This window comes from Micromys minutus, assembly GCF_963924665.1.
Source record: "Micromys minutus genome assembly, chromosome: 3".
NCBI classification, from domain to species: domain Eukaryota; kingdom Metazoa; phylum Chordata; class Mammalia; order Rodentia; family Muridae; genus Micromys; species Micromys minutus.
This window is the reverse complement of record NC_137972.1, coordinates 85,073,722-85,081,470: the sequence shown is the minus strand read 5'-3', so window position 1 is coordinate 85,081,470 and position 7,749 is coordinate 85,073,722. Positions and strand designations below refer to the sequence as shown.

The 7,749-nt window shown below is 43.5% G+C and overlaps 1 pseudogene across 1 annotated transcript in view; it reads left to right on the top strand.

Annotated features, from left to right (window-relative positions):
• The first annotated feature begins 411 nt into the window (after positions 1-411).
• The window catches only part of LOC308418965 (large ribosomal subunit protein eL31-like), a 178,733-nt pseudogene continuing 171,395 nt past the window's right edge, over positions 412-7,749 (top strand). Inside the window, exons 1-2 of the transcript in view lie at positions 412-424; positions 5,043-5,183. The product of the transcript in view is annotated as a large ribosomal subunit protein eL31-like (transcript). The remainder of the gene's footprint in view (positions 425-5,042; positions 5,184-7,749) is intronic.

The following is a 7,749-nucleotide window of genomic DNA, read 5'->3' as shown; positions in this document are numbered from 1 at the left end:
AACTGAAGATACTGCAGAAGAGAAAGGAAAGCTAACTCCACTACACTGAGTGTCCCACGGCAGTGATGTTACCTCAAAGAAAACTTTTTTTCTTATGGTCTTCTTTGTCACCTGACCACTCTCAATTAGTCTCTGGTTATCAGCCTGGTAGAATTTATAAGTACTACCACCAAGGACTTGGCTGAAAAGGAATTGGGGGGAGGGGCTTTGTAGCCCCTCACCCTTGCAGGGAGACTATTCTACATTAACATAAATGACTCCTATTGGGTAGGTCTATAGGTCTTGGGCAGATATTTGAGGTCTTAATCTTTCTGTGATCAGGTGGTACACAACCGATTTGTTTATGCTTCCCCTAAACTTTAGTAAGATACAACTCAGATGAACTTTCAGCAAAACAAAGACAACGCCAACATGGGGGTCAGAGGTGAGAAAGATTTTCTTTGGTCACTTCCTTCTCCAGACCCATTGTGCACATTGTCCCTGACATCTGACTTTAACTCCCTCTCTAGACACATGCATGGCTCACAGGCAGAGGTCAAAGGACCATTCCTAGGAGTTGGTTCTGGGGATCAAACTAGGATTGTCAGGTATCCATAGCAAGTTTGTCACCCACTGAAACATTGCTCTGTTTTCCTTCTTCCCTTCATGTTACAACAAAAATCCTGAACCTTCGAAGTGATAGACTCCTTTCTAGCACAAGAGACAAGTGCTTCTGAGCTGTTTAGAGACCCAGTCTCGTTCCTTTCTTCCCACCTAGTCTTTGAGTCTCTCTCTCAGCCAGTCCCAAGCAGGTGGACAGAAGAAACCTAGAGAATTTAGTACAAAGGGAAAAGGCAGGGTGGGCACCCTTGTAAAACCTTATCAGCAAGTTCCACAGAATGACTACAGAATATTGGTTCTCAACGTGTGGGTCTCAACCCCTTTAGGGATTGTGTATCAGATATCCTACATATCAGACATTTACATTATGCTTCATAACAGTAGCAGGTTCATTATAGTTATTAAGTAGCAATAAAATTTTATGGTGGGGGGGGCAGGTCACCACAACATGAGGAACTGTTTTAAAGAGTTATAGCATTAGGGCATCTGAGAACCACTGCCATAGAACAACCAGCCCTCCTAAGCATGACGCCCCGAGTGACTAGGTACCGCATCTACAAAGCTGGCTTCAACATGAAGATCCACAGGAACTACAGCTATTTTTACAGAACATGTGCATGTCTGGCTAATTACCAACGATATGGCAATGTAGCTAGAGTGCATTTCATAATTATTAAGTGAAACTCTGTGATCATTATATCAACACTGCTTTGTGATCAAACAACGATATGTTTTTGAGAAGCGGAAGGGTTTACATTTGTTAGAGTGCTGATCATAGATCCTAACCCAGTAACCACACAGACAGTCCTCCGAGGCAAGGCATCTTTGAAGAGGAGGTTATGAATGGTGTAACTCAAAAAGACATTGCTTTAATCAACTCCAACCAGTGCCAGCAATGGGAATTGAAAATATATCTCCCCTCTCCCATTTAATTAAAAAAATCTAGATGATTAAAATTATGGGTGATATTAAGGGAAGTGATTCTTGAACTTGTAGGTTTATATGGACCAATGGAATTTCTAAAATTCAAAAGATGACCACAAAATCAGCACATTTGAAACTGCCAATGTAAGCACATAAAAACCATAAATTCATTAAAAGAAATGTTTGTGATAAAAAAAATAATGAGAGCATGATTTCAAACTAGAGGTTGTGGTGGTTTGAGTGAAAGTGGCCCCCATGGACCTGCAGGGAGTGACACTATTAGGAAGTGTACCCTTCATGGAGTAGGTGTGGATTTGTTGTAGGAAGTCTGTCACTGGGGATAGACTTTGAACTTTTAGATGCTCAAGCCCGGCCCAGTGTCAGTCTCCTTTCCTGCTGTCTGCCGACCTGGATTTAAAACTCTGAACCACCTTTCCAGCATCATGTCTGTCTGCCTTCCATCACGCATCCCCTTATACTGACAATGGACCAAACCAATAAACTGATAGACAGTCCCAAATAAATGCTTTCCTTTATAAGAGTTTCATGGTTATAGCGTCTCTTCACAGATTAAAACCCTGAGAGAGAAAGAGGTCTTTGCAATAAACACTAACTGGTTTTGCCATCATGAACAACTCATACCTTAATAGCTTTCCCTTGTTTGAGGCAGAGTTGAAAACCCCTTTGCTCTCTAGATGGCAGACATACATGGATATGGGGACAGTGGCTGAAAGAAAATGTCAAGTCTTTCTGCTTTAATTTGGGTGATTTCTTAAGACTGGTGACCCATTGCTTTCTTTGGAGAAGGAACATATTTTTTCTGCTGTAATCTAGATGTAAGCTCCCTGCCCCTCTGCTCTATTAGAGGTCTACTTAAGCTTGCCCCAATATTCTAACTGTCTGTAGACTCTCAGATGTCTGCATGCTTTCCGAATACTGGTGTACAGTATGTATCTCAGGTTCAAGTCCATTCATGAGCTCCATCACTAGAACAAAGATCCATTTATTCAGGCACACACTCAACGCCACTGAAGTTGGTAAAGTAAGCATGAGCTCTTCCTCAGTCAAACTCTTTTGTTCTTGACCCCTCCCCCTGCCCCAGAACACATATTAACCCTCTCCCTCTTATGCTATAGCTGTCCTCAGAGTAAACATCTTCAGTGTTTAAAATATATCACCATGGGACCTGATAAAAGAATCGCAATGGACTTATTTTCTCTATAAATTTCCTATCACTCACTCCTGCATACCTGTTGAAACCTCCCCTTTCCTATCATCCCATGCTCACCTGAATTTATAAACTATGAAGTGTCTGTGCCATAGACTTCTGTACTTTGTTCTAGTGTTTCACATCTATGTGCCTTGTCCCACAACTCAGTTGTCACATCTTGGTGTTGGGAAAGTAATTCTCACACTTCTAATTGCTCATTCGGTAAGCAAGACATTGGGCATTTTCTATGACAAGTGTAGATGCGTTTATATAATCAGAATAATTTTAATGCACTGTTAAAAGTGCTATGGTAGAGAGGACCAATGTGCCTGGGAGGCTCAAGGACAGAGGATCTGAGAAGGAGATGAAAGAGGTCTTCAGGGCTTCGGAGCCTGTAACTTTAATTTTTTTTTCAAAATCTATTTTAATGATGTTTCTTAAATGCTTTAACCTCCCTTCTAAGCTACCACCCACCAGAGGTAGTGGGTGGAAAAAAGGATATGGGGGAAGTGGAAATAGTTCTTGGAGCATCTATGTTGTCAGGAAATTAGCGGTTTAGTTCATAGGAATCAGCAGCGGCAGCTCGATCTACTCACAGACACTTCACAGATACACCAGGAGTCACGTTTGGTGTATACAGGGTAGCAAACATGAATCAGCAGTGGTGGTACTACCTAGCAGAAGCAGCCTGGCCTCAGTCTCAGCACAAGTCAGCAGGAGGAGGCATGTCAGGAGAAATTCTCAGCTATGCCTCTCTCCTCTAAGCGAAGATCAAAATCAACGAAGACACAAGACCAAAATTGCTACTCAGCTAGCTCTAGCAAGCCAAGCTCTGCCTCCCTTACTGTTCATTGAGTCTATTTTATACTCCTCCAAATGTCACGTGTCCTCCATGGGTCTTAGCATGTGAGTTTGTCTCAGTTGACAGCACTCTGCCAGTCTGAGTCAGAGGGAGTGAACAGAAACTGCAGCACAGCACCAGAAAATTTCTCTATATGGAGTTCCCACAAGTGGAGCTCAACGGCACCATGTAAGGCAGAACAATAGGCGTGTGTTGTTAGGGAGGAGCCCTGTACCACGTGTCCGTTCACGTGATTGCTTTAGCAGAACATCTCTCTTTTGTCTGCTTCAGCCCCATGTTCCTTCACAAGTCTGCCTTAGCCTTTCGCCTGTGTCCTCTTCATGTGTTTGCTCCAGCAAAAGGCCATCCAACTGATTTTCCAAAGAGCCCTTAAGTTTCCACTTCAGGAGCCATGAATTACAGCTCGGGTCACTGTGACATAAGAAGCCGTAGGATGCTGATAAAATCTCTGAGCCTATGTCTTGTCCAGTGTTAGCTACATTGTATGACAAGCCTTCTTCACAGAACCATCCATGAAATCAAAGCATATGTTCCTGCCGTTGAATGTAACTCTCAAGATGAATAGTACAAGATCATCTGAAGTGACTTTTCAAAAGAGGAAACGCTAATTGCACAGTATATTCCAAAGAGTAAATGGGGACTTATTTTAAGCCACACTAAACATCTTTTGTTTGGACCCAGTACTCTGATGTGTCCTTAAAACCATTCATTCTCCCTTATTTTTCCTGGAGTGGGATTTATGGACTCAGCTTTATTCCTAAAATGAATTATAAATTTGCTTACGTATGAATCATTTGCTGTCCTCATTTAGCACCTCGAGTCTAGGGGTGAGGGTTGGACAGGTGGAGAGGAAGGAGGATTGACAGCAATTATAAGCTTCTGCAAGAAATGGCCCCACTCTCCAGGGGTTTCATTTTAAAAGAAGTTGGTTAAAAAACACTATTTTCAGCATCTTTCTGTCACTAAACTACTGCTGCTCTGGCAGGGAGGGAGATGAGGCAAATCTAATGCCAGCCTAGGCTGTCAGCACTCCGCGTCAGTGCTCCCGCCAACCACATACATCCAGAAAGGCAAGCAATGGCCTGAAATTTCAGAATTATTTCAAACACCGAAAGAACAAGATAGAGCAAGACAGACATAGTAGTGAAAACACACAATGCACCGCAAGTCACGTGCTCTAATTTTTTTAATATACAACTTCAACCAAGTGGTAGCACTCCAGTCAATTAATGTCACCTAGCATGGAGAGAGAGAGAGGGCGGGGGAGGGAGAGTGGGTGTTCATACAGCAACATTTTCCACTCACCCCACCCCCACTCCTGCTTCTTCCCCGAGGTTAACAGTGAGAGCTCTGTTTGTCTCACAATGCACTAATTCTTGCTGCATGCAAGAAATTATTTTTGGAGGTATCATATTTTAATATAAGTTTCCATGAATCTTTCCACAGGCTTCCCTTGCTTTTATGTACAGCCTTCCTCGCCAGGCTTGCTCAACAATGCCTGCGCTTCATACAACCCCGAGCACGGGGACAGGCCAACACTGTTCGCGGTCGGCTGGCCCACAGCCCTGCGTGGCGATGGGCACGGAAGTGAGCTCAAGTGGCAGGGTGGCTTTTATCTGGCAAACACGTCTGAGCAGAGTCAGTGTGTACATGAGAGGGAGGGAGAGGGAGGGAGAAACATGAAGGGATTTTCCAAAGATCTAGGGGAGGATTGGAAGTCCTCACTACTGTTGGGTGCAGCTCCTTCCATGCCGTCCTTTCTCTGGCTTTCTGCTTCCCAAAGGTTTCCAGAGGAGAATTTTTTTTTTTTTTTTTTTTGAAAACACAGCCAGAGAAAGAATTGGCTTTTTCTGCTGAAGCTTAAAACAAGAAAGCGATTACAAGAAAAACCACACTGCGTCCTTTCATATTTTGACAAACCAGATTATGCCTGGCCTTGTTTACTATGTTCTCAGTGCTCATTTCCAGAACTGGAAAGGTGAATACGAATGAAAGGAGGGTGGTCTCAAGGCGGGAAAGCACAAATGTCCTGTAGCTTTCAAAGCAGTGCAGAAGCGGAGGGACGAGGACCATTCCTCCTTCCTTCCAGACTGCGAGCGCTCCCACAGCGAGCCAACAGATGTTTTCCTATTTTTCTTTATACCTCTCTTCTCTCTCTCCCCCCCCCTCTCTCGATGTGTGTGTGTGTGTGTGTGTGTGTGTGTGCTCGCACATGTATGATGTATGTTTGTGTGTGTGTATGTGTGTATCTGTGTGTGTACATGAACGCATGGGTGTACACATGTTCTTGGTGTGATAGTAACCTTAGTTTTTGTTCCTCACATACTACCCACCGTTGGCAGGAGGTGTCACCAGCCTTTGATTTACAGTGAGCCCAGTGATCCACCTGCGTCCCCTGGCCTCACTGCCCCACCCGAAATTCTTGGATTATAGACTTTTGAGGTGGGTGCTGAGGGTCGAATTCATGTTCCCTTCAAGGCTTAGCTACGCCAAGCCCCACCTTTATCTTTTGTACTATGCCATTTGAAACCGCCAAATCAGTTCTTTGATTCACACTTGTCATTTTATCAAGTTAGAGGCTCCGAGCCTCAGTTTTCTCTCTTGTTACATGAGGAGAATGATAGCAAGCTATAGTCTAGGTTACAATGCGGATTGAAGAGAAACGTGATGTAAAGTCTAGAATGCATTAGACTGGCATTAGTAGGTGCTCAATAAACAAACGGTTTAGTTATAATATTATTATTGGGTAGTTCGGTAGATTGTTGTTGTTATTGTTGTTTGTGATCCTCCTAATTCAAAACAAATAAACAAACAAAAAGCCCAAAAACCTTCCAGTTATTCACCACTGGTAAATAGTTCCCCCCACCCCCACCCCTGCCACCATTGGATCTGAGCTTTATCCTGAAGTTTGATTCAGCCAATGAGACACTAGCTACTGGGATATAGAGGCTTGCTATAAGTGCTTGCGAACTGAGGTTTTTGTTTCCTTGGATCCAAGGTGCTATACTCTGAGGTATTCTAGACTATTTTGCTTAAGAGAGGTCAAGTGGAGACAATCGAGAGAGTGGCAGATGGCGCAGGACAACTGAAGGCTCTCATTTCAGTTCCCACATTTCACACTGTGAACACAGGATCTGCCCACACAACCGTGAGAATGAATCCATCACAGCTGATAGAGGATGGAAACTGCAAAAGAAAATCCCATTTCAGGAGATGAAGATGACTAGGCAGTGGTAATTATGACCATTCCCTCTGGAGTTGCACCAAACACAGGCTGAAGCCACTGTGGAGTGTATTCATGACTGGGGGCAAATTGATTTCTACCAGGACCCTTTTTTTTAATCATCTGAGCACAAAGAAATCATAGTTACTCCACAGGGATATTGGGAAGAAACAGAAAGTCGTGGTTGGGGCCAGGCTGACATTAAAAAAAAAAAAAAAAGTGTAAGCACTGGGTTAGAAGCAAGGCAGTGTTATTGTGGCTACTAGAACTTCCTGCTAATAACAAATTGGGGGAAGGCATTAGCCAAACCCCTGGAGAGGCCAGTCATTGGTACTCAGGTCATGCCTCCTGTATCTGGTAAGGTAAAAGGCCATGGCTGTGCACACTCTTTTCCTTGGCCTTAAAGAAAATATTGACTTTGGCTTTCCCAGATCTTTAAATTTACTTAAAGACCCTTTCAGCAGCCACCTACCCTGTTATTCTTTTGTACAGAAAAAAAAAGTGGCATTGCTGACCCCAGCAAAACTGATTTAGTTCCAGGAATCTGACCCCAAAAGGGTGGGAACACTCATCAGAAAAAAACGCTGGCAAGCAAGCTCAGGTGACCTAGCTGGGCATGCATTACCGGGGCAGGTATTTCTGCTTCTTTTCTAAGAATTTCTGCCTCTTTTAAAAGCCAGGATTCTACCAAGATTGAAAAATTTTCAAACTGCTTATTGGCAAGAAGGGGAACTGAGATTCTTTGTCGAGGGACATCCCTCTCACAGGTACGGCTGATGCTTGAAGAATATTTATTTGAAATAGATCAGGCCAGAATAGGAAGAATCATATTCTTCTAATACCTGTCCCACATCCCTGAATCTGACACAGCTTTTGGGAGGAAATCACACAACCATCTTTACTGGCAGCAGGTGCTTGCAGGTGAGGAAA